At 42.6% G+C, this 25,362-nt stretch overlaps 1 protein-coding gene and 1 long non-coding RNA gene across 6 annotated transcripts in view; one reads left to right on the plus strand and one right to left on the minus strand.

Moving 5' to 3' along the window:
- Positions 1–25,362, plus strand: part of ARHGEF25 (Rho guanine nucleotide exchange factor 25) — a gene marked incomplete at its 5' end in the record, with an annotated part of 308,962 nt that overhangs the window by 200,150 nt on the left and 83,450 nt on the right. Inside the window, 5 exons of one of the 5 annotated variants that reach the window (XM_083356673.1) lie at positions 770–1,027; positions 5,086–5,200; positions 12,992–13,037; positions 13,416–13,573; positions 15,374–15,477. Of the gene's footprint in view, positions 1–769; positions 1,028–5,085; positions 5,201–12,991; positions 13,038–13,415; positions 13,574–15,373; positions 15,478–25,362 lie in introns of those variants that run through there. The other 4 variants (XM_083356675.1, XM_083356677.1, XM_083356674.1 and 1 more) reach the window with 4 other exon arrangements.
- LOC310636680 lies at positions 7,868–8,050 on the minus strand. The gene is made up of 2 exons (XR_014491765.1): positions 7,974–8,050; positions 7,868–7,924 (listed from the first exon to the last, which is right to left on the minus strand). It is a non-coding gene; the product is annotated as an uncharacterized lncRNA (long non-coding RNA).

A 25,362-nucleotide genomic window follows, 5' to 3' on the forward strand; every position in this document is an offset into this window, starting at 1 on the left:
GCATGGGTGCTGAAGCCTGAGGCAGGGCTTGGACTTTGTACACGGTTCCTTACTTGCTGTTCAGATGTACATGTATCCCCAACTTTGACTGATGACTTGTGGAGCCCGGGCGTTCCTGCCTCGCTCACGCACTCCTGGGCTATTTTTCTTCAGGATCTGTTGTCAAGGCCAACTTAGCTGAACTTTCTTGAAACATCGGACATATCGACTAAAATAAACAAGAAGCTTCTTGATTCTGGACACACAGGCCACCACAATTCAAGTGTTCTCCTTGGAGAGGAGGATCGGCCACCTCATGGAACGTCCCTTGTATGCTTCTCAGCTGGCATATCAACTCTCCTGTAGTTACTCCAGTCTTTACACTTGGGACAACTTGTTTTACTGGGATCTTAGCCAGGCCTCCTCTTAAATCTCTGGTGGGTCTGTAATGCTCCTGACTCTTTGACGCCTACCTGTTGTTGAGTGTTTGGGGGAGGGGGAGGGAGGGAAATGTCTCTTGGCTAACTATAAGCGTGTCTCCTCTGGCAGAGATGACGTCTAATACTCAGTTTGTCTCGTATTGGTGAGAGCTTCCCTCGAACGCACAGTTTGGACAACGGGGCTTTCTTTTGCTGTTTTAAAAAAGAGTAACTGAACATGTGCCACTTGTTCTCATCTTTGTGGAATGCGTGTTTGTGCTTTACATATTTCCACCTATTCATTCAAAGGAGTTTACATGAAATGATGGAATACGAACCAAAGGGCACAATAGACAGGGAGGGAAGGAAACACCACCACCACCCCAAAAAGGGAGGGGGGAGAATTATAACCCCAGTTGTTAAAACTGCATTAGATAATTGTCAGAACCACCATCAGAGGGGGATCTCGGGAATGGCATTTTTCCCTCCTGAAACCAGCCAGCAAAGCTGTTCTCCTTTTCACTGTGGGTATGTCGACTGACTGACAAGAGAGTGGAAAAAAGGAAAACAGACAAAATGCGGCCTTCTCCCACTATGCAAAAGGATCTGGCTTAGTAACCTACGAGTAGGTATGTACAAACCCATGTTAGCTGTTGTGTTTTAGATGGTTGCCAATTTGAAGCAGGAATTCTTTTAATGAGCTCTGCAGTGTTCTGAGTTCCCCAGTTCTCCGAGACTTGAGTTCAGAAGCCTGCTTTTATTAATGTGCAGTTTATTGGTATGATAAGATGCATCTGCTGAAATGAAGGAAAATCTGAACCATTGAACCAGAGCAGAAATTATTAGAGGAAAACATCACCTCTGTGCTTTGAAAAGTACTGGTTCGGAATGTCCTGATTTTAATTTTGGTCTTAAAGAAGCAGGCTGCCCAGTTGTTTGCTATGTGTCATCCATGGGTTTTTACTCCTGAGGACAGATGCAAAATTATGGATTGAGTGTCCTATGAAATTGGTACAGAATTTGAAATATTTTAGAGATGGGGTACCTAAAATGAACCAAATCTGGAAGTTTGGTAACACAGAAACACAGCAATGCCCATTTTCCTTGTATACGTGTGGAAATGTAATTTGGACCACCTGCAAGAATTAATTTCTTGCCTTAAAACAAATAACATTTCTATCCCTTATTATGGAGGTATATTTTGATATGCATTTGGTACCATGGCATTGCTGGTTGATTGTTTGATCCACAGTTCAGTGTTTTGTGTAAGAATCTCGTTTGGTTTGCTATTGCTTTATAGTTACATATTTTACAGCAGCACCCAAGCGAAAGAGACAAAGTGGTAGATGTGGCATTGTGATCTAACATTACCCCTTTTGTATACATGTATTAATATTGCATGCACATACAAAGGAGTAGGACTTGGATTACCTTACTGTGTCTGCCATCTTGACTGTTTTGAGCCCCCACCCCCACTCCATGGATGATGCTGATAGTCTAGGCTAGGGGTCTTCAAACTTGGCCCTTTTATGACTTGTGGATTTCAACTCCCAGAATTCCTCAGACAGGCACGCTGGCTAAGGAATTCTGGGAGTTGAAGTCCACAGGTAATAAAAGGGCCAAGTTTGAAGACCCCTAGCCTAGGCCAGGGGTAGGCAACCTTGGCTCTTTTATGACTCATGGACTTCAACTCCCAGAATTCCTGAGTCAGCCACAAGTCATAAAAGAGCCAAGGTTGCCTACCCCTGGTCTAGGCCAACCTTCTCAACCTTTTTTTCACCACAGGCCCCCTTTAAATACCTTTTGTGGCTACAGACCATGGCCATGGACCACCAAGACTTAACTCGGGATTTAAATCATAACATTTCTTCAAGCCTTTGTGGTCCCTGTGTGATGACCTTGCGCCACCCCCCCAGGGGTCTGCGGATTACCAGTTTAGGCTGCTTGAAAGATAGCATTTATGCTGCCCAATTCCTTGCGACTCTGGGTGGTTTACAAACAGCTAAAAACACTTGGGAATGACACAACCCCCCCCCCCCCCAGTAAAGATGGCAGATATAGCAAACCTGGATGGAACAAGGAAAATGGAGCTTCAATACTCACCAAAGGCTTCTGCAACAAGGGCTTTTAGCGCCCTTCCAAACACCAGAAATGTGGGGGCCATTTGAATTTTTAGGGAAACCAGAGGATACGATGCAATATATGAGGTGCCAAGCCTGAAAGCATTTTTATTGCTGCCTTCTTTGCATGGCTGCTGGTGCTACTTGGTACCTGTTAGTTTTCTGAAAGTCATGAGCTAAAAGATGAAGATGAAATACTAGAAAAGTTGGGAATGACAGAAAACAAGTAGACTTTCATCGGACAAACCTGGGACCGCTTCACCTTTGCTTGATTATTCAGAGAGCCAATCTTCTCTGATAGGATCTTTGAACTCTGTAATTGCCATACTGCTGAACTGATATGCTCTCGGTGACAGTATTTTTGTGCTGAAATTTAGCTGCTGCATCATTACTTCTCTTACAGTGGTTGCTCCATCCCATTTCCTGTATTGAAATTTATACTTCTCTTTCTTGCTACCCTCGTGCATTGACTAACTACATCTACATAATTGCACAACTTACATTCAGTTTAAAATCTGAACATTTTAAGGTAGGGAATTCAATAGGAATATGCTTTCGTCCTTGCACTGAACCTGTCCAATTTTGATCCTGGTTAATTTTGTCTGATTAACTTAATTTTGTTAGATAAGCAGATCTGATGGCAAGGACAGAACTGTAGAGGCAGGCAAAGATTGGCATCCAGATTGAAGCATTGCCTGCTTGATCTTGAAAAGCTAAGCAGGGCCAGTAGCCAATTTTGGAAGTCCATTAGAAATCCCAGAGCTGTTAGCTGGGCTGAAAACATATGTCAGAAAAAGGCAGAGGCAAATCATTTCTGCTTTGTCAATAAAGCTACATGAATGTGTCTCTGAAACCAACAGGAGGTCAACTTGAAGAAAGCCATATCTTTTCACTTGAGCCAGCATGACCCTATATATATTTACTCCATGGTGCTTACTTCCAGGAAATCACTCACAGGCCTATCAAGTGGGATAAAAAATAATGTCCTGCACGCCTCCTGGATCTGTGTGGCACCTCTCTCTCACACACACATATGCTTCCTTACCTGCATTATATCTGACAAACCCTCCATCTGGCATCTCGTGCTCACCCTTCCTGACTCACTACACCCTTGCGAATCCTCCCTGGTGTGCACAGCGCCTATTCTTTTTTTAAGCCAATGAAAAAGCCAGCAGGAAGTCTAAACTAGATGTGGCAGGAAAAGGCAGGGAGGAAGGAAGATTTCCAATGCTCTCTTCCAGCTTTCCATAAAGAAACAATGGGGAAACCAACAGGAAGTCAGAAGTCATTCCTGCTCCCAGTAATTTTTTTTTTGCCAGCCCATAGATATTCTGTTTTTCAGTTTAGGTAAGGAAATACCTCTGAAACAATGACCTAACATGTCACAGGTTGTCTAGTGGTCTTTAAAATGGCAGTAGAAATTCAAGCAAAAAAAGTTTAGTCCAATCTCTCCTAGTAACATGTATTTCAGCGTTTTGCTCTAAGTAGAAATATGCAGTTAGATGAAAGCATGCACCAAACTCTTAACCAAAATTTCCACTTTTCTATACACTTTGTTCCATTGTATAACAATTTGTGCCATCCAGAAGTTCTTATTGTATTGCTAAAATCTCCCTTTACAAAGATCAAAACCCAATCAGGACTACAGCTGGCAAGGACAGAAGCCAGGATTCCAGATAGGATCCTCCATGTTGAAAGCCAAGAAATTAATGACAAGAAGTCCCTCATCAATAACTCTATCTGCAATAAAAGCAGCATCCCTATTTGAATTTTGCCATTAGCGTTGATGCCTTCGAGTGCCGGTTGAGGATCTAGATCAGAGGTGAGGAATGATGGCCCCTTTATGACGTGGACTTCAATTCCCAGAATTGGCTGGGTCAAGAATTCTGGGAGATGAATTCCACAAGTTATAAAGGGGGTCATTCCCCACCTCTGATCTAGAGGAATCTACTGCTGTGGCCCAGGAGACATTTTGACAAGACCAACTAGTATTCACAACCACACAAGAGGAGAAAATACGTTAAGATTTCAGCAATTAACTCATGGCTACCAGCCTCCTTGCAGACCTTATGATCATGGATCAGGCCACTAGTTCCTTGCTCCAGTATCAGAACCACATGGTGACCCATATGGACCAATTAACTGAGTGATGAATCAACTAGCAAATGGGACAATTTATTCTGACTGGTGGCTCCCCTTTTCCCCTCCTCTGGTCAGGATCCAGTGGCATTGGCATCAATTCTTCATCACCATACCTGACAGTTATGATGAGGGTCCCAACAAATTTGCTATCTTCTTTGATCAAGAATCACCTTAAGACATGAGAATTGATAATTGGAATCTTGATGGAGGGAGCTGCAGAACAGCTGGACAATGATATACATATATAGTCACAGACCTGATGATTTTGATGATTCCATCAAGCAACTGACTGCGAAACGTGATTATCTCCCAACATAGGGCAGGCATTCTGCGAGAAAATGTGTTGCTGACTTTCAGTTTTCAACTTGGGATTTGTTTGGTGGAATGAAAGATATTTGACAGATTGATTTATTTTTATTTAAAAGATTTGATATGGCTGCCCATCTTAAGTAACTACAATTGAAGCTGAAGATTGAAGAATGACTATCAGATGAAATATTAGATCAGCTCATTGATTAGGGCATTCCAGAGACTTTTCAGGTGAATTTTGCTTTTTCCAGAAAATTTAGAAACTTATTCAAATGTGTTTAGAATTGTTGCCCCCAAATTTGCTAAGTAAATAAATCCCCCAAATAAAACCTTTACATCAGTGATAGATTATACTATCCCATGTATTGGAGAAACAGTAAACAAAAGGGGGGAAAATGGAAACTCCTCTATGGAGGGAAACAGCAGATTAAATAGATCATACAAGCACTGAATTGCATTAAAACATATATTCTGATTCTTAAGTGGACTGATCAGAGTGCTAATTTACTAATATAGCACCAATTTTTATATAGCTAAATGGATTTTTCTATCAGCCTATGCTTTTCTAGTTATTTGCTGCCTAGCCAAGAAATCAGTGCATAAACAAGAGTCCTTTTACCCTAAAAAGAAAATTACATCATGTTTAATTTTTGTTCTAGATACAAAGCATATGCAAAGTATATCCCCCTTCATTTGGGGGGATCTTTCTTTTGTTTTTGTTTTTCTCTCTTGATTCAAACTATGTTTGCTTCTTTAATCTTACTGGTTGAAACCTCCAAATATAGGTTTACTTATACCACTCTTCTCACCAATTTGTTGAGAAGGAGCACATCTCCCTGAAAGTAAGGCATTGGAATTTCTTCCTATCTTGGGGTGATCTTATTTCCTGATGCACTTTGTCTGCATCAATCCAATTCTGCACAGGAATTGATGGAGGGTAGAATAGAATGGAAGGAATGGAATGGAACAGAACGGAACAAAATAGAATATTCTTTATTGGCCAAGTGTGATTAGACACCCAAAGAATTTGTCTCTGGTGCATAAGTTCTCAGTGTACAGGTGAAACTCGAAAAATTAGAATATCGTGCAAAAGTTCATTTATTTCAGTAATGCAACTTAAAAGGGGAAACTAATTTTCTTGGAGCAGAGCCAGGCGTCTGCGACCACCCCTGCCTGAAGGAATGACTATGGATTAAAGGAGCAGGCAGAGCGATACAAGAGGAAAAGGTGAAGAGGATTATTATATTCTACTCTCCAGCTTGATGGACTTTTTTGGATTATAAATCTGAAGTGAAAGTGCGTCACATTTGGTAAAAGATGGCGGCTAAACCACCCCCTAAAACTCTTCGGAGTGCTGGAACTTCTCCTGTGCAACAATCATTACTGCAGGCGCTGCATCCTCCTGATGTATTGACATCAAAGGACTTACAAGATGCTCTTGAAAAACACACCCAGGTAATTTTGGACTCAATTAATGATAGATTTGTACAGATGGAGGAGAAATTGGAGAAATTGGAGGAGAGAATGGAGGAGAGGATGGAACAGAAGATCAGAGTGATGAAGGCAGACATCTTGTCTTCAGTGTGTAAAGTGGCTCGCTGTGTGGAAGAATTGGAGGAAAAGCTAGAAGATTTGACTCAAAAGAATGCTATATTAGAAGCAAAAGTATTGGAGAATGAAGATAAAGTGGAAAAAGAACTGAGTCTTGCTCAATATTATCAGATGCAGTTTGCCATTAGAGTTAGAGGTTTAAAGGAGAATACCAAGGAAGATCTAAAGCAGCTGGTTTCTGAGGCTTTTGAAGTAGTGTTGAAACAGCCAGCATCTGAAATAAAAGGAGGCATGGATAAAGTGTTTCGTGTGAATTCATGGATTGCTAGACAGAGAAAGTTGCCTAGAGATGTGGTGGTATATTTTGCAAAAAGGGAAACTAGAGATGAAGTTATACGAGCTGCTTATGATACTAAAGTTGTGATTGCTAATCAAGAAGTTTTGGTCTTAAAAGAAATTCCAAAGATTTTAAGGAGAAGGAAGGATTTTACATTTCTTGTGCAAGAGCTCAAGCAACGAGATATAAGGTTCAGATGGGAGATCCCAGTTGGGTTGATGGTGACGCACGAAGGTAAAAGGTACCGTCTGGTTACTGTGATGCAAGCGCGTGATTTCTATAATGTTTTAAATGCAACGCCATTAACACTTCTGGAAGCTGAAAAGGGATCTGGAGAAGGAGTGCATCAAGAGGTTGAAGGTGGTCAGATAGAAGACAACGGTGTTGGAGGAGATCAAGATACAACTTCGTCGGATGATTCTATAGAACAGAGGGTGACGCGTGCTGCTGCAAAACGTTCTAAGAAGAGAAAATAGCAGGATTTGCAGAAGTCTATGGAATTTCTACGACGTATTCATAGTCAAGTATGGGAGGTGGGAAAAGATCTGGGTGTAGACGCAATATATTTTTTATATGTGGTGGTTTTGTGGAAAGGGTGAGTTTTTTTGGATTAAAGTTTGGTGGAATATATAGAAGATTTCTAAATGGAGGTTAAAGTTTTGTTTGCAATCTTTTTTATTGTATGGAATAATTATAGATGTGGTACTGGAAGAGGAACGGCCGATTACAGAAGAGTGGACTTTAAAGTTTTCTGATTTGGTTGAGGTGGAGAAGATTTTGGTTAATTTGAAAGATTAGTTGTAAGAACGTTATATCATGGAATGGACAAAATGGATGGAGTCTATTTAGGACAAGTATAGGGTTGAGAAGTATTATATAGTATTTGAATAATTCTTTTTTCCTTTTTTTTTCTGTTTTTTTTTCTCTTTCTATTTTGGGTTTTTTTTCTTGTTTTTAATGTATATTTAATATTATTAAGGATTGTTTTATCATATATAAGCTAGAAAGTGTTTTTTTTTTATTTTAGTTTTTTATATATATTTAATATTGCTAAGGTTTGTTTTATCCTATATAAGCTAGAGAGTGATGGATTTTAGAATTTATAGTTGTTAGTACATGGTTGCTTATGTTTGCTTTTCTTTTTTTCTTTTTATATATATACCTTGTATTCAGCTCTGGGAAGTCGGGGGGGGGGGAGGGGGGGAGGGGGGAGGTAGGGGGGGGAGGAGGGAGGGAGGGAGGGGGGGAGGGAGGGGGGAGGAGGGAGGGGGAAGGGGGGTTTTTTTAAAGGAAAATTGTATTTTAAAACTTTTCAATTAAAAAAAAAGGGGGAAACTAATATATGAGATAGACTCATTACATGCAAAGCAAGATAGTTGAAGCCGTGATTTGCCATAATTGTGATGATTATGGCTTACAGCTCATGAAAACCCCAAATCCACAATCTCAGAAAATTAGAATATTACATACAATCAATAAAACAAGGAGTGTACATAGAACAATATCGGACCTCTGAAAAGTATAAGCATGCATATGTACTCAGTACTTGGTTTGGGCCCCTTTTGTAGCATTTACTGCCTCAATGCAGCATGGCATGGAAGCTATCAGCCTGTGGCACTGCTGAGGTGTTATGAAAGACCAGGATGTTTCAATAGCAGCCTTCAGCTCTTCTGCATTGTTTGGTCTCATGTCTCTCATCTTTCTCTTGGCAATGCCCCATAGATTCTCTATGGGGTTCAGGTCAGGCGAGTTTGCTGGCCAATCAAGCACAGTAATCCCACGGTCATTGAACCAGGTTTTGGTGCTTTTGGCAGTGTGGGCAGGTGCCAAGTCCTGCTGGAAAATGAAGTCAGCATCCCCATAAAGCTCGTCTGCAGAAGGAAGCATGAAGTGCTCCAAAATCTCCTGGACTTAATGAAGCACAGTGGATCAACACCAGCAGATGACATGGCTCCTCAAATCAACTCAGACTGTGGAAACTTCACACTGGACTTCAAGAATCTTGCAGTGTGTGCCTTTCCATTCTTCCTCCAGACTCTGGGTCCTTGGTTTCCAAATGAGATACAAAAGTTGCTCTCATCAGAAAAGAGGACTTTGGACCACTGAGCAACAGACCAGGTCTGATTTTCTTTAGCCCAGGTAAGAAGCTTCTGACGTTGTTTGTTGTTCAGGAGCGGCTTGACAAGAGGAATACGACATTTGAAGCCCATGTCCAGGATCCATCTGTGTGTGGTGGCTCTTGATGCACTGACTCCAGCCTCAGTCCACTCCTTGTGAAAGTCCCCAACACTTTTGAATGGCCTTTTGCTGACAATCCTCTCCAGGCTGTGGTCATCCCTGCTGTTTGTGCACCTTTTTCTTCCACACTTTTCCCTTCCAAATAACTTTCTATTAATGTGTTTTGATACAGCACTTTGGGAACATCCAACTTCTTTTGCAATTACCTTTTGAGGCTTCCCCTCCTTATGGAGGGTGTCAATGATGATTTTATGCACAACTGTCAGGTCAACCGTCTTCCCCATGATTGTGATTCCTACTGAACCAGACTGAGAGACCATTTAAAGGCTCAGGAACCCTTTGCAGGTGTTATAGCTTAATTAGCTGATTAGAGTGGGACACTTTGAGCCTAGAATATTGCACCTTTTCATAATATTCTAATTTTCTGAGATTGTGGATTTGGGGTTTTCATGAGCTGTAAGCCATAATCATCACAATTATGACAAATCATGGCTTGAATTATCTTGCTTTGCATGTAATGAGTCTATCTCATATATTAGTTTCCCCTTTTAAGTTGCATTACTGAAATAAATGAACTTTTGCATGATATTCTAATTTTTCGAGTTTCACCTGTACATATAAACGACAAAGTGGCAAGAACTAATATCTTACATTCAGTGGTGGGATTCAGCCAGTTTGCACCCTTTCGGCAGAACTGATAGCTAATTTTTTGTTGCCCAGGCCCAGGATGGACTTCCAGAAGTGGCATCCACACAGAGAACTGCTTGTTCACATATTTGAATCCCACCACTGCTTACATTCCTTCTATCTGATTAGAGATACGGTATGTTGAACTCACAACTGGGAGTAAGCGTAGCACCAACAACCAAATAAAATCTGCACCCATTTATTCAAGGTCGGTTATATTGTGGAGTGCTCTGCCAAGACACCCTCTTCTGAAACATCCACAAAATATCCAGGGTATTTCACAAGCAGCTACCCTAAGTCAGGGGTAGGCAACCTTGGCTCTTTTATGACTCGTGGACTTCAACTTCCAGAATTCTTGAGCCAGCTATGCTGGCTCAGGAATTCTGGGAGTTGAAGTCCATGAGTCATAGAAGAGCCAAGGTTGCCTACCCTTGCCCTACGTATACCTGGCTAATTGGGGAATGGGTCAATTTCAATCTCAAGAGGCTCAAGGTGGTTTGATGTGATTTCTCAAGATTGATCAGACGAGACAGCATGGAAGTTCCTTCTTATGAGCCCCACCATTAAAACAATTCTTAGCATAAAAAATATGAAAAGACTCTGAAAGCTTGGCTTTTACAGGTAGATAACTAAGCAAGCAGTTCCCACAAACAGGCCTACAATTGTCTCTTCCCTCCCTGGTCACCCTTTAAAGGAGGTTTTAATGTAGCAAATTATTTGGCCTAATTGCTCTGCAGTTCAGAAATTAACTTTCTCTGCCAGCAACAGTACTCTTCTTTTAAAATGACAATGTGCCCATCCTATAATGTAGCTGCCACTAAATTCCCAAAAACATCTATCAAGGGCTTCAATTAAATTTAATTGGCAATCTATTAGCGTTTGTGGTGTTTTTAATTCTTTCCCCACTGGATAGCCCTAAAGCAGGAGTGACCAACCTTGGCAACTTCTAAGACTTGTGGACTAACTCCCAGAATTCCTTAGTCAGCCATGCTAGCTGGGGAATTCTGGGAGTTGAACACCATAAGTTTTAAAGTTACCATGGTTGGACACCTCTGCCCTAAATGGACATTCCTTCATAGAAATTCTACTCCAATTCCTCTTTGGTGGTCTTGAACTGCTCAGGAACCGCATCTCTTCAGCAACTTGGTGCTGTTTAATCCCATGCTTGTCTGCTAGCCATTTCTCTTCCCTTTCCTCCCTTCTCACAGCTTCTTAGTCCATTTTCCCTTTCTCTGTGCGAACCTCTTATCTTTCCTTTTCTCAGACTTAGATTATCAGTCACAAGTTCAGTGTATATGTCTGGTGGGGTCATGTGACAGGATGGCCGGCAGTGTTCATTGTGTCCATATATGGGAGCACCCAGAAATTAAGTGGACCCCTGACATTAGTGGGTTTTGGCTGTCCTTTTGCCAAGTCAAGTTTTGTCAGAAAATTTCTATGTAAACTCCAGCTACATTAGAGTAACTAACTAGGACATTAATAAGTTGAAGGGAAATTTCCTTTGAGACTGACTACATGCACTTTTCTCAGTCACCCTAAGTGCAGAAGAAATATGCCAAAGCAACTTCTTTTCCCAGTGGTGCCCCATGCCATTGCTTCGTCTTGTTCCCAGTCTATAATTAAGACAGACTTAATATACTATTGGATGTACCCAGTGTTAAGATAGGATGGGTTTTTTTCCCCTCCCGAATTGAAGTTGATTCCTGGCAACTGCTTGGCCAACTCCCTGAAGTTTTCTTGGCAAGATTTCAGAAAAAAGTGGTTTGCTCTAATCTTTTTTCTAGGGCTGAGATAGACTGAATTGACCAAGGTCACCTAGCTGGCTTTGTGCTTAAGGCAGGACTAGAACTCATAGTCTCCCAGTTTCTAGCCTCTTGTAAAGAAACTACTCCTGTGTCCCATTCCAACGCTATCCAAAGGCAGCCACAAGGTGTGTAAAGATCTGTTTGACTTTGGCCATTCCTCACATTCTAATTCATTGCATCTACTCAGAATCATCCAGCCATCTTATAGAAATAATAAAAGTATGCCATCACTGGCCCTGTTTCCTAACAACAATTGTGCTTGTCAATAGTGTGTGTGTTTGTGGTGGTGGGGATTTCATCCCTTCTTTTGGCAAAAGCTCAGGTAACTGCTGTGACTGGGAACAGAAGCAATAAGCAAGACAGGGATCTGATATGAGCACAGCCAATTTCATGCAAGTATAGTTTTCTGCAGGTTCAAAGTTAATGTTCCTTTTAAACCAGTCTCTTATTGCTTTCTGTAAAAGTATAGAAAGTGACTGCTTGCTCACAGGCATTTATAAAAGGCCAATTCGGAAATAAACCTCCATTTGGTTATCAATGACAGACACTCGCAGATACAGAACTTTTATTAGACACATTCGAAAATTACAACATTCCATTCCATTACTTTTCGACATCATCACCATTCAAATTGAGGCACTTGTCATAATTTCTTACAAGGTTTGAAATCCCTTAGTCCAGGGGTAGGCAACCGTGGCTCTTTTATGACTCATGGACTTCAACTTCCAGAATTCCTGAGCCATCATGGCTGGCTCAGGAATTCTGGGTGTTGAAGTCCATGAGTCATAAAAGAGCCAAGGTTGCCTACTCCTGCCTTAGTCGTAGTCGCTCGGTGCCAGATCCGGGCTATAGGGGTGGTGGTAATCAAAAACATCCCAATGGAACTGCTTCGTAAGTTTTTGGGTGCATCTAGCGGTGTACGGGCGAGCATTAACGTGAACCAACACCACACCGGAAGTCAGCATGCCTCGATGCTTGTTATGGATGGCTCGTCTGAGTTTTCGTAACGTTCCACAGTAGACTTCTAAATTGATGGTCGATCCACGTTCCATGAACTTCACTAGCAGTACTCCTTTGGCAATCTTCACTTTTGGCGGGATTTTCCATGGCACCACTTCCAATGTGGGTTCACAATAATGCTCGATAATGTAGTTTTCTAATGTGTACAATAAAAGTTCTATATCTGTGAGTATCTGTCATTGATAACCAAACAGAGTTTTATTTCTGAATTGCCCTCATATATCACAGGCCAATGCTGCTGGAATTTTGACACCCAGGCAGTTTTTTAGAATGCCTTGAGAAGTGGGCTGGCACTTAGTGAGGTATCCTTTTTTGGAATAAATGCATACTTTTAAAGCTTTTGTAACTGTGTGTAAACGTAAGGATGCTCTCCTTGAACTGTAGATCTGGTAACCAACTGGAAACAATCATGAACGGCTGTTGGAATTGGGTATGTGTAGTTTAATGAAGAGAAGGACTAGGGGTGACATGATAGCAGTGTTCCACTATCTCAGGGGCTGCCACAAAGAAGAGGGAGTCAAGCTATTCTCCAAAGTGCCCAAAGGCAGGACAAGAAGCAACGGATGGAAACTAATCAAGGAGAGAAGCAACCTAGAACTAAGGAGAAACTTCCTGACAGTTAGAACAATTAACCAGTGGAACAACCTGCCTCCAGAAGAGGTGAAAGTTCCAACACTGGAGGTTTTTAAGAAGAGACTGGACAGCCATTTATCTGAAATGGTATAGGGTTTCCTGCCTGAGCTAGATGACCTCCAAGGTCCCTTCCAGATTTACTATTATGATTATGATTATATCATTTTCTTGGCAGGAATATCAAAGGGATTTGCCCTTCCTTTCTTTTGGAATATTTCTTCAACTTCCAGGTTTAGTTCCATGACCTTGAGATTTCTCAGTAGTCATCCATCCAAGATGGATCAAATCCTGAGATCCACTTATCTTGGTGAAGTCATCCAGAGTCGCTTGCTGGTGAGTTGGGTGGAATATAAATTTAATAAATAAAAAGATAAAGTGAAGCCATATAAATTGTCTTCCTCCCTGAAGTGTTTCTACTCATAATCCACATCCAGCAGAATCTAGCCTTGTTTTATAGAATATGATCCTGGTAATTGGAGATCTACAGGTTTTGATTGTGGAGGCTTTAATTGTGTTTCTGTGGCTTTTCATTTTAATTAAATATAAATTATTTTTGGAGCAGTGAGCATGTCTGCAATCTTCTGCTGTGTGTGCCTAGTCATAAAATGGCCACAAAACACCAATTTCAAATTTTGGTAGGACCAGTCATTTTCCTAAGATACTAAATCAGAAATAGAAGCAGGATTTAAGATTTAAAGCAGAACCCCACTTTTGTGACCTCACAATTATTCTCATCTAGAATCATCCTCTCCAAACCTCTTCTCTCTTAAATGTTTTTAAATGCCCACATATAACACATTCTTACTATACAGTTCACAACCCACTCATATCATTCACATTTCACTGTTTTAGACTCATGTTGACCAGAAGCTCCATTTTACATGGTATACAGAGGATCACATTCTCCCAGACACTTGTCTGCTTTATTTCTGCTTTAAAATATTTCTGTTTCTAAATGAGTTCATGCAAAATGCATACATTTCAAACAGTAGCATTTTTTGAAAACTACAGCTGCTTGCAAGGCATATCAATAACCCAGGATATCTCCAACAGGCAATAGCTCTAAACAACATTGTATCGCATAAAACCTTTCCATCAACATTTTAGGAGAAACCCAAAGTCTATGAATTTGTGGCCTTCATATCTTGCAGTAATTAATCTCTCTAAAAAAAACTGGTGACTTGTGTGAAAACCCTATTTTCCAATTTGTCATGCCTTGGAGTGAACACTTAGGTTTTAGTCTAGCTGGACGTCTACCAAAACTATGCTGGGAAAATGCAGCTAAATGCACAACTTGCAAGTCACTTGTGTGGCTTTAGCATTAACTTCAGTTTAATTTGCAATCTTTTCCAAGTTTCCTTAGAACTTCCTTCCAAGTTGCCTTGAATAGAATGCAATTTGTTTTCAAGTGAAGGTGCAGAAGATTGGAATATATGCCCCGCTCAAAGATTTGTGAGCTGCAAAAGTGATGTGACTATTTCTAGTCTTGAATGTAAATATTTTTGTCTTCCCCAAACTTAAAATGGGGGAAAAAGTAAAAGTTTCAAACCTACCATCTGCCAAACAACCTCAGCCTTCAAGATATTTGCAAGGATGGTATGAAAACAAACAAAGAAAAAAGCTGGCTAAGATGCTAGGAGACCCTGAGATCAAATCCCCCCCCCCCCCGCTAAGCATGAAAGGCAACTGGAAGACTTTGGGCCAGTCGCTCTTAGACCAACCCATCTCAGACGGTGGTTTTTTGAGGAATATGAGAGAAGGGAGCTTTAGGTATGTATGCTACCTAAAATAAAGGTGGGGGGGAAATCAAATAAACCCACAGAAGGTTGTGTATTATTAGAGTTAAGATTGGCATGCAAAGCAAAGTAACTTAAAAAACAACAGTGATAATTGCTGGGGTGGGGGGTTAGTATAGAAAAAGAAATGGTGCCTGAAATTTCTTCAGATGCTTTCAAAGTCTTCCATGTTGGGCTGCTATTTCTCTTTCTGGAGCATAAGTGAATAAAGGCTCTTGAGGTATGAGGAATTCTGGCCAAAACCAGCTGCTGTGGCTCTTTGCCAGGCTATTCCTGAGGGGGGAAAAAAACCCAGAAGGGGTGGGAGTTTAAAAACATATACAACTTTCCTCCACAGTTTTGCAGCAAATCATAGCTCCTGAGGTCTGGTTCCTCCACAACACGCTGAGAATCATGTGCAGCAGCGGAGAAAGAGCAGCAGGCTGATTCCCCCCGTTCGATGTAAGTAAAAGGGTGAAAATTTCATGTCAAATATAGCAAAAGGTTTTGCAGGAAGTAATGCGAATGTAATAACAAGCTGCTTTTGTCTGGTATTGATATAAACATTTTCACCGTCAACTGCTGTAAATGTGTGCACGTTTGTCTTAAGTTTTCACCCGTAAGATTAGAATCGCTCCAAGATATTTAGCTGCTGGAAACAAAGAGCAGAGACTAATTTGTGCCTCAGTCCCCACTTTCCATACAAATAAGAGCCAACTAGACAAGCTGCTAAGTCAGGGGTGGACAATTACTTTTCCCAAGGGGCCTTATGAGAAACTGGAACTACTATTGTGGAGGGCCGAACCAAGAAGGCTGTGAAGGTGTGAGGGTGTGCACGAACACACTTATGTAAATTGGAAAAGAAAATAGTAGTTGCCTTTAAAATAAAAGCGATCCATCGCAGGCCAGATAGGGACAGGCAAAGGGCCGGATGTGGCCAGGGGAGAATAAAATGTGCTAAGTAGTGTTTTGGTGTAGAGTTGTCTTTTCGTCTGTCCCTGAGAACAAGGAAAGCAAAAGCACCACTCAAAACTATTTCCCCCATCGCTGTTTGTAGGCAGGGAGAAAGGAAGGAAAAGGACTTTCACCAAGTTTCTCGAGTAAAATGGCTTGAGATTAAGGTAGGGTTCACTGTCAAGTGTCAGGATCTGTAAGGAGTTTTCTTTCTTCAGTTAGCAGCCTGGCCACAGGGGGTCTGGGCCTAGCTGTGGTATTTGGCAAGCTTTTAGACACGGCTTGGACACAAGTGGCCAGCGCAGATGGGAGTAAGCTTACCACACATTTCAGCCACTGTCCTGATTGGTTTACGAAGAAGTCCAGGGACGTAGGACTGCGCAGACCCACAGAGGCGAATGCGGGTTTAGCCCTGTATCACAACTTGCTTCCCTGATGCCCTTGCAGGGCAGCAGCAAAACGGGCAGAAAACTGAAACAAACTAAAACCATATTCTTTGTCCTTCTTTACTTACCTGAAAAGATGGTTAAGTCTAGACACAGCCAGGACCCACACATTCTTTTCCTAGAAAGGGAAGCATGGAAGGAATCATTCCCATCCAAGCATGTTCTCCCAGCATCCCAGCTTCCGTTTGCTTTTTCTCTCTATAAGGATGGGTATATATCCAAACAAAGGAGTCTGCACACCATGTTTATTTTCTAGAAGTGCTTACAGAGAATACTTTGGGGTGGGGGGTGTCCTAGAGAATTTGTAGCTTTATGTTTCAGACTTTTATAATTAAAATATAAAATTAGCACAGAGAGCCTGATGGGCACCGAGGAGGTTACTGCAAGCAAATGCTACCCATAGGTCCCCCCACTGCTTGCCCCATGAAAGTTTGTCGGAGAGTCGGACTGGGGTAAAAAGAACCTGTTATTGCACCTGTTGCCCAGGAGATGGCGACATTACGTTATAGAATTTCCCTATACAGTGCAAGCATATATAGGGAAATTGTTCAGGGAGATCGGGCCCCAGAGCAAAACAGGGACATTGGCTTCCTACTCGCTCTGTCCTCCCTCTCCAAGCACATCTTTTCTCCCCCTCTTAATTAAATATGGTTGCAATAATGTGGAATGTGTTTGCTGTATACATGTCAGCTGGTTGAAGTCCAAAGAACGAGCAAGCCTTGACATGTGGTAAACATTACAGTGAGTCTGTTTGGTTCTCGAAATGAGGATGAGGGTCCAACCGCACTGCCATTCAGTTTTTGTTTTTGTAGCTCTGTGAAACCTGATCCCCAAGCCCAGCAGCTGTTGCTGAAGGCAGAGGCCATCCCTCTGAAATCTGCAGCCCTCGACTCCTGCACACCCCTTATTCCACCCTTCTCCCCACCCCGGTCTCTAGTGCTTTGCCATTGCCTTGCCAATTGTGTGCTTAGCCTGACTATTTTTAACGTTCAGATGCATCTATTTTTATCCACGCTCCCTTTGTGCCAGGGAGTCTCAGTGGGCATTGCTAATCCAAAGCTGGACATGGCCATGCTCTGGGATGGTAGACTACAGGGCATCCAGCCCACCTGGCTATGGAGACGGGGGCCTTCTAAAGCGGCTGTACTGGGGGGAGAAACAGGACTAATTTCATCCTCCTTTTTCTATCTACATGCCCTTTATCCATCTCACTCTCTGCAGCCATCTCAGGCTAGGTTGAATTCCTTTGCTTTGTGGAGAGGATGCAGATCCTGGGGCTTTCCCCTTATTTGGCAATTTCTCTTCTGGAGCCTAAAGAGGTTAGATCTCAAGACAGGCGCAGTTCCGCTAATTTTTCATAGATTCATAGTGTGCCAGTCAAGATTCTTGACTGAATTGGGGGCTATGGAGGAGGAATAGATCACAATGAACACTGGAGCGGGGCAGGAATGGATCTTTAATGCATAAACATTCTTGCGTACAATTCAGCCAAACATAAATATAGGTGGCGTGCTATTCTACCGCTTCAGCCCCCTCTCCTCCTATGTTATCCAGTCCAAAGAAGCGGGACAAGCGATCCCACTTCTTAAGTGGGAATCTCTTGTTAATTAGCTGGATCCTGCATAATGGAGCACATAAAACTATGCTGGCTCAGGAATTCTGGGAGTTGAAGTCCACGAGTCATAAAAGAGCCAAGGTTGCCTACCCCTGGTCTAGCAGGACAGGGTAAACTTGGCGACAGGGATTTGAATCTGAATCTCCCCAGCCCAGTCCAACATGCCAGTCACCACCCAAACGTGAGAAGGAAGAGGCTCCTCTCCCTTGCTCCCAAGCTTGAGCTTGCAGTGATAATTTTAGTCTGCATTAGGGATTAGAGTTATGAATTTCAGCCCCCTCAGCACTGGAGATGGCAAAGATTGTTGGATTTGTCTCTTTTGGGGTCAGGCTCTTGGTATCCATGAACTCTTTGCCTCTTAAATGAACTTTGTCTCCCATCGGCCACAGATTCCACCCCATCCTTTTGAAGCAGTGTGAGAGCTACTTTCCCGGGCTTGCTCTGAGTCCAAGCTCCTTGGAAGTGCTCTGTTGCCTATTGAGCTCCATCAGGAGAAATCAACAGTTCATTTGGTGGCCCTTCAAAGTTACAACAGCATTGAAAAAAAGTGACTTATAACTGTTTTTCACACTTACGACCGTTGCAGCATCCCCAGGGTCACGTGATTTACATTTTGGATGCTTGACAACTGACCCACATTTATGACCGTTGCAGTGTCCGAGGGGTGTGTGGGGGTGGCATCATGTGAACCCCTTTTGCGACCTTTCCGATAAGCAAAGTCAATGGGGAAGCCAGATTCATTTAACACCTGTATTACCTAATTTAAGAACTGCAGTGGTTCACTTAACAAACGTGGCGAGTAAAGTCATAAAATGGAGCAAAGCTGACTTAACAAATTTCTCACTTGGCGAGATAAATTTTGGGGCTCAGTTGTGGTCCTACATTGAAGGCTACCTGTAACTTCTACTCAGCTTGTGTTGAGCAGAAATGCAAATTTCTACACATTTCTTAAGCAGGCTGGAACGGGGATACAACCCACTACTTTTAAAAAGGGAAAGCACCTCACCCGCCCAGACAATAAAAAAATTGAATTGAAACATAGCTTCTCCTGCAAGAAGAAAAAACGAGGAAGGCCAGTTGCCTCGTGAAAAGGCACCTTTGGGCTGGGGGGAAGGTGAGACAGTGTGTTCATTAGGACAGAGCAAAGCAGAAACACGGTGAAGTGTGCATAAGGTAGCATCAGGTGAGATTGAGTCAGGAGCAAGAAATGGCAGCTTGGGAAAAACAGTAAGCATACCAGACTATAGTATAATTGTAAAACACAATAGACAGATAAATGGCCTTCAAGGAGAAATGGATGGAACTTCTTTGTAGGAATTTTGGGGATTTTTCCTTGAGAGAGAGAGGCTTATTTAAGGGCATATATACAACATTTTTCAACAGGAGGAAATGATGCCATCAGTTACTCACAGACCAGTCCTGAGGGCTACAGAAAGGGGGACTTGGGAGATTTCATGCTGGTTATGCATTCCAGCTAGGTTTCATGAACTTAAGAAAGTGGAAGGACTCTACAAATAGAAACGGGCCTCTTTCCCATATGCGTGTGTTCCTGATAATATGTGGGTGTTTGAAGATGAATCCATTGTTTTCTCTTACAGACAAAAATCTGATGCTACGAAGAAATAATAGGAGCCACATCTTAATTAAAACAAAATCTCTGCTACCCTTTTTACATCAGCCTGTCAGAGCTATAAGTACAGAGGGGTTTGTTATTTTTTTTTAAATAATAACAGAATAGAGAAGTATTTTCTCCAGATCTGGGGACATTTAGATTAGACTGGACTAGACTAGACTAGAACAGAACAGAATAGCAGACTCGGAAGGGACCTTGGAGGTCTTCTAGTCCAACCCCCTGCTTAGGCAGGAAACCCTATACCAGCATCGCTGGCTCAAGAATTCTGGGAGTTGAAGTCCACAGGTCATAAAAGAGCCAAGGCTGCCTACCCCTGCCCTGTACCATTTCAGACAAATTGTTGTCCAATTTCTTCTTTAAAACTTCCAGTGTTGGAGCATTCACAACTTCTGGAAGCAAGTTGTTCCACTGGTTAATTGTTCTGTCAGGAAATCTCTTAGTTCTAGGTTGCGTCTCTCCTTGATTAGTTTCCATCCGTTGCTTCTTGTCCTTTCAGGTGCTTTGGAGAATAGCTTGACTCCCTCTTCTTTGTGGCAGCCCCTGAGATACTGGAACACTGCTATCATGTCACCCCTCACCCTTCTCTTCATTAAACTACACATACCCAATTCCAGCAACCGTTCCCTATATGTTTTAGCCTCCAGTTCCCCAATCATCTTTGTTGCTCTTCTCTGTACCCTTTCTAGAGTCTCGACATCTTTTTTACATCGTGGTGACCAAAACTCGGTGCAGTATTCCCAGTGCGGCCTTACCAAGGCATTATAAAGTGGTATTAGTACTTCATGTGATCTTGATTCTATCGCTCTGTTAATGCAGCCTAGAACTGTGTTGGCCTTTTTGGCAGCTGCAGCAACTGCAGCACACTGCTGCCTCATATTTACATGATTGTCCACTAGGACTCCGAGATCCCTCTCACAGTCACTACTATTGAGCGAGGTACCGCCTATACTGTACCTGAGCATTTGGTTTTTCTTGTCTAAATGTATGATTGGGGCAGAATAAATGTAAGAACACACCACAAGCACAAGGCTTACTTTTGAATGCAGAACAATTCACATCAGATAACCTTTCTTCACTGCTGGGTTACAACAGCCATTCCCTGAGCCTGCAGAAAGCTTTACTGGCATGACAATTGCTTCTCCCTTTGTTGATCCCTAAACTTTCTCTATTGCTTCTGTTCCGACTGCTGCTGTATACAGAAGATAAATGGCAGCATGCTGTTGATAGAGGCATCCGCAGGATTCAAGTGTTCATTAAAATCAAAATGTGAGCATTGTGACATCACAACATAAGCACCACTCCTATTCTTAGGTGTCATCACAGCACATATATAAAAAGGGGTGGAGCTTGTACCACAATGGAGGTACTAGTAATTTCAGCATTGGTGGCCCCCAGGGGGAGATCTTTCTCTGTGGGCGCCCCGGAGCTATGGAACCAATTACCGGTTGAGCTCCGGACAGCGCCCGATCTTCGCTCCTTTCGCCGCGATCTGAAAACATACCTGTTCGAACAAGCAGGCCTGGCCTGAGGGGGGATTGGTGGGGTTTTTACTATCATTTTATTGGGGTTTTTATTATGTATCAACTGTTTTTATGGGCATGTATTTAATTACCTTTTAATTTTTGTAACTCTGTGTTTTATTCTTGCCCTGTACACCGCCCTGAGTCCTTCGGGAGAAGGGCGGTATAGAAATATTAATAAATTAAATTAAATTACATTTGCCACAGCCTTTCTTGTCACAACCACGAACCCTTCAGAACAGGTTGGGTTCCAACTCTGCTGGCCTTCTCAGAAGGCCCTTAAAGATCTAATGGTTTCCTGGACATAGGGGTCAGGAGTTTAGCTGTGCCCATGCAATGCTGATTGGTTTTCTCCGTGGTTATTCTATGCTTTTTAAATGTTTTTGTTACATTTAGTGTTGATTTTTTTAAATTCTGTGAGATGCCTGGCCATATAAAGTGACTAAAATAAGTAAAAATATGTTCCTTGTGGGTGACTTTGGCTATCTACCCTCTTCTGCCTCTCATCAGCCGGTGAGAAAAAGGTCCACAAGTCATGGAGGTAGAGCAGGAACAGGATAGCCCTATTCCTACTTCCCCATTTTGTCATCAATTGAAAGTTTGGCCTTTTTTTAAACAGAGCACAGCATAACTGCATTTATTTAGAATTTCTTCCCCCTTTTTCATTCTTTGTGTAGACCACAGATGCTGACTTCTAGATTCTTTTACGCTGTTTTCAAAGGCAATTGGAATAGGGCTGTTCCAGTCTGTTCACTGTTTTAGACAGTGCTAAACCAGTCAAGAGCTTAGAGCAGGGGTCTTCAAACTTGGCCCTTTTATGACTTGTGGACTTCAGCTCCCAGAATTCCTCAGCCAGCATGCCGGGCTGAGGAATTCTGGGAGTTGAAGTCCACAAGTCATAAAAGGGCCACGTTTGAAGACCCCTGCCTTAGAGTTAAAGCACTTTCATTATTGCTGATGGGTAAGAGCTGTTGCACAATTTTGACAAACCACTGATGCCATGTTTTCTGTCCAACTCTTAAAGGAGAAAACAGCACCAGCAAACAGAATTAATCAGTCATTGGAGAGAAGAAGCATGCCTACATTACATGGAAATGCCCAATAAACTCCCTCCCCAATGATTCACCTCATACTGGCCATTTGTGCCTCCAGTAACAAGAATGGTGCAGTGGAATTGATGCTACATACTAGCAGTTGTCTTGCCCAAATGCACAGGTATAGTATAGGTGGTAATCTGGCTCAATAGTAGTAATTGTGAGAGCGATCTTGGAGTCCTAGTGGAAAATCACTTAAATATGAGCCAGCAGTGTGCTGTAGCTGCCTAAAAGGCCAACACAGCCCTAGACTGCATTAATGGAGAGATAGAATCAAGATTGTGTGGAATATTAATACCATTTTATAATGCCTTGGTAAGGCTACACTTGGAATACTGCATCCAGTTTTGGTCGCCACAATGTAAAAAAGATATTAAGAATCTAGAAAGAGTGCAGAGAAGAACATTAAAGATGATTATGTCTAATTTAATGAAAAGAAGGACGACGGGTGACATGATAGCTGTGTTCCAATATCTCAGGGGCTGCCACAAAGAAAAGGGGGTCAACCAAAGCACCTGAAGGCAGGACAAAAAGCAACGGATGGAAACTAATCAAGGAGAGAAGCAACCTAGAACTAAGGAGAAATTTCCTGGCAGTTAGAACAATTAATCGGTGGAAAGACTTGCCTCCAGAAGTTGTAGATGCTCCAGCACTGGAGATTTTTAAGAAGAGAACGGACAGCCATTTGTCTGAAACGGTTTAGGGTTTCCTGCCTGAGCAGGGGGTTGGACTCCAAGTTCCTTTCCAACTCTAGTTATTCTGTTAGATGGGAAAGAAATCAGTGTTTTAGGATAATGATTGTTTAAACCCGTTTCATTATGGGCAGGTGAACTGATCAAGGGGATATGGACATAGCTGGGTCACGTTTGTCCTCTGTTAAGTGGACCAGCTTGGATTGGCAATGGAGATCTGCTCCAGTTTGAAGAGAGATAAAATTCAATTGTTGAAGAACAAGACTTCATCATGGTTCAGTCCAAGCCAGGAATGAACAACACGGCGACTGCTTTAGAAAGAAGGTTGCAGTTTATTGAAGAGGAGAGCAAGACATAGAGATAGCTCTGAAAGAAGAGAGCACATATAGGGAGTGGATTTTTATACCCCCTGGGGCTCTTGAGGCTGTTTCCTGTTCCTGTCTGAGGCTTTGTATTTCCAGTGTCATGTACTTTTGGCCTGAGTCTGAGTATGCCCCTTTGGCATCTGTGGGCTAATCCTATTATGTCCTGTCGTAGTTTGGCCAGGCTGTGTAGATTTTAGCTGACTTTGTCTTCTTCTAGCTTCAACCTTCCTGGATGCTTTACATCTGCATTTCTACAGGGCTGGTTTCTGCTTGGGCGAGGGAGACTTGGGGATATTAAGAAAAAACTGGGCATGCTTTTCTGCCTCTTTAAGATCCTTTGAGGAAATATATTTTTCTGCCCTTTTAATATTTCCTTCTCTGGGGGGGCGGGCTGACTTCCCACACAGTCTTAGTGTAATGTGCATCTGTGTTCACCTGCAAAAGTGTCCGGTTCTAATACTGACATTAAGAGGGCTGCAAAATCTACTTGAAGTGCTACTTCATTAAACAGAGCCCAGTATGACTTTGTATGAAGCACCATCCAATGCTCTTGTTCCTCTTCCCCTACACACAGAAACTTGCATTGTAAGGAACCATATACTTATTAATATAGTCCCATATTTTCCATTTTTAACTGGCAGAGGTTCTTCAAGCTCTGCAGAAAACCAGTTCGTGTTCTTTGCCATAAACTCAAGAAGGCCACGTTCCCTGAACGAGGCTACGATCCGTCTTTGCCTTGGTTTCAAATGACCAGTTCTATAGATGTTAAGATTTATAGATCGCTTTCCCCTTCCCCCCCCCCCCACCGCCCTTCACCCGTCTCCCCGTTCCTTCTAGTTCTCCACTCGGTCCACCATCGGGAAAGGGCAGTTTTCATTGCCCCATTCCACTGGCGCAAACATAAAACCAACTACTTCCTCGCCCGATTTGCGGTGTGATGCAGCAGCCCGGTCCTGTTTGCAGACGCTTCTTAACTCTGGCGGTGGAGCTTGGCCTGGATAAATTCCCGGCCGCAGGGATCGTATTTCTCTTTCCAGACTGTCCCTCCTCCAGCTCTCCTTGCAGCGGGATCGCCGTTATTGCGGCGCCTAATGCCTTGGATCAAGTTGCCCGCGGATGGGGTGACTTGATGATTATATGCGGCGAGGCGAAAGGGGACGGGGACGGCCTCCCTTTTCTCCACAGTAGACAGAAAAACTCTGTGGCGGCGGCGGCGGCGGCGAAGAAGAAGACAGAAAATAATAAAAAAAAAAATATTATTAGAAGTCTCCTCGAAGCCCAATCGCAAGGACAGCTGCAAAGACGCGGCTCGCGCCAAATCCCTGCCTGACTCAAACTCGCGCTGCGATTGGACCAGACGCGGCGACTTTTTTTTTTCCCCCCAGCTCGGGAACATTTTGTTAAGAGAAGCGGGGTGAAGGCGAGAGTGAGCGGCCTGGCTTTAATTTCAGCTGAGAGTTGTTTTCTTCTTTCTTCCTTCTTGGAACGTATTTCGAAACCTAGTCTCAACTCCCAACGTTTTCAGGGCTGGAATAGAGAGATATATCTGGCTTGGCTCCTGCCCGCCAACCCTTCTTGAGTACATTTGGAAGCGGAGCTGGGCGAACGAACAAAGCCCGCCGATTTTGCGCCGTTTGAGCGGCCAGGATTTAATTCAAGTGGAGAGGGGAACGTTTCTCGTTTTCCCTCCACAGCTGAGCTTTGCAGTATGAACGTAAAAAAACAAAAAACCAACTTGTTTGTGGGTACAGAGTGCACTTTTTGTCACACTCTGCTTTCCAGATTTTCATGCAATTAAACTAGTTCCAACGGGAGAGGGTTTTGCTGTAGGGATCTCAACAACGCCTTTAAGAAAGGAGAAGAAAATGCTGCGCAGCTGAAACTCGTTGGTGTAGTCGTGCATATCGCAGAGACAGTCTTGCTTCTTCTGCTGGGTTAGCCCAGGGGTCTTCAAACGTGGCCCTTTTATGACTTGTGGACTTCAACTCCCAGAATTCCTCAGCCAGGCATGCTGACTGAGGAATTCTG

This window comes from Vipera ursinii (genome assembly GCF_947247035.1).
Source record: "Vipera ursinii genome assembly, chromosome: 2".
Taxonomy (NCBI): Eukaryota; Metazoa; Chordata; class Lepidosauria; order Squamata; family Viperidae; genus Vipera; species Vipera ursinii.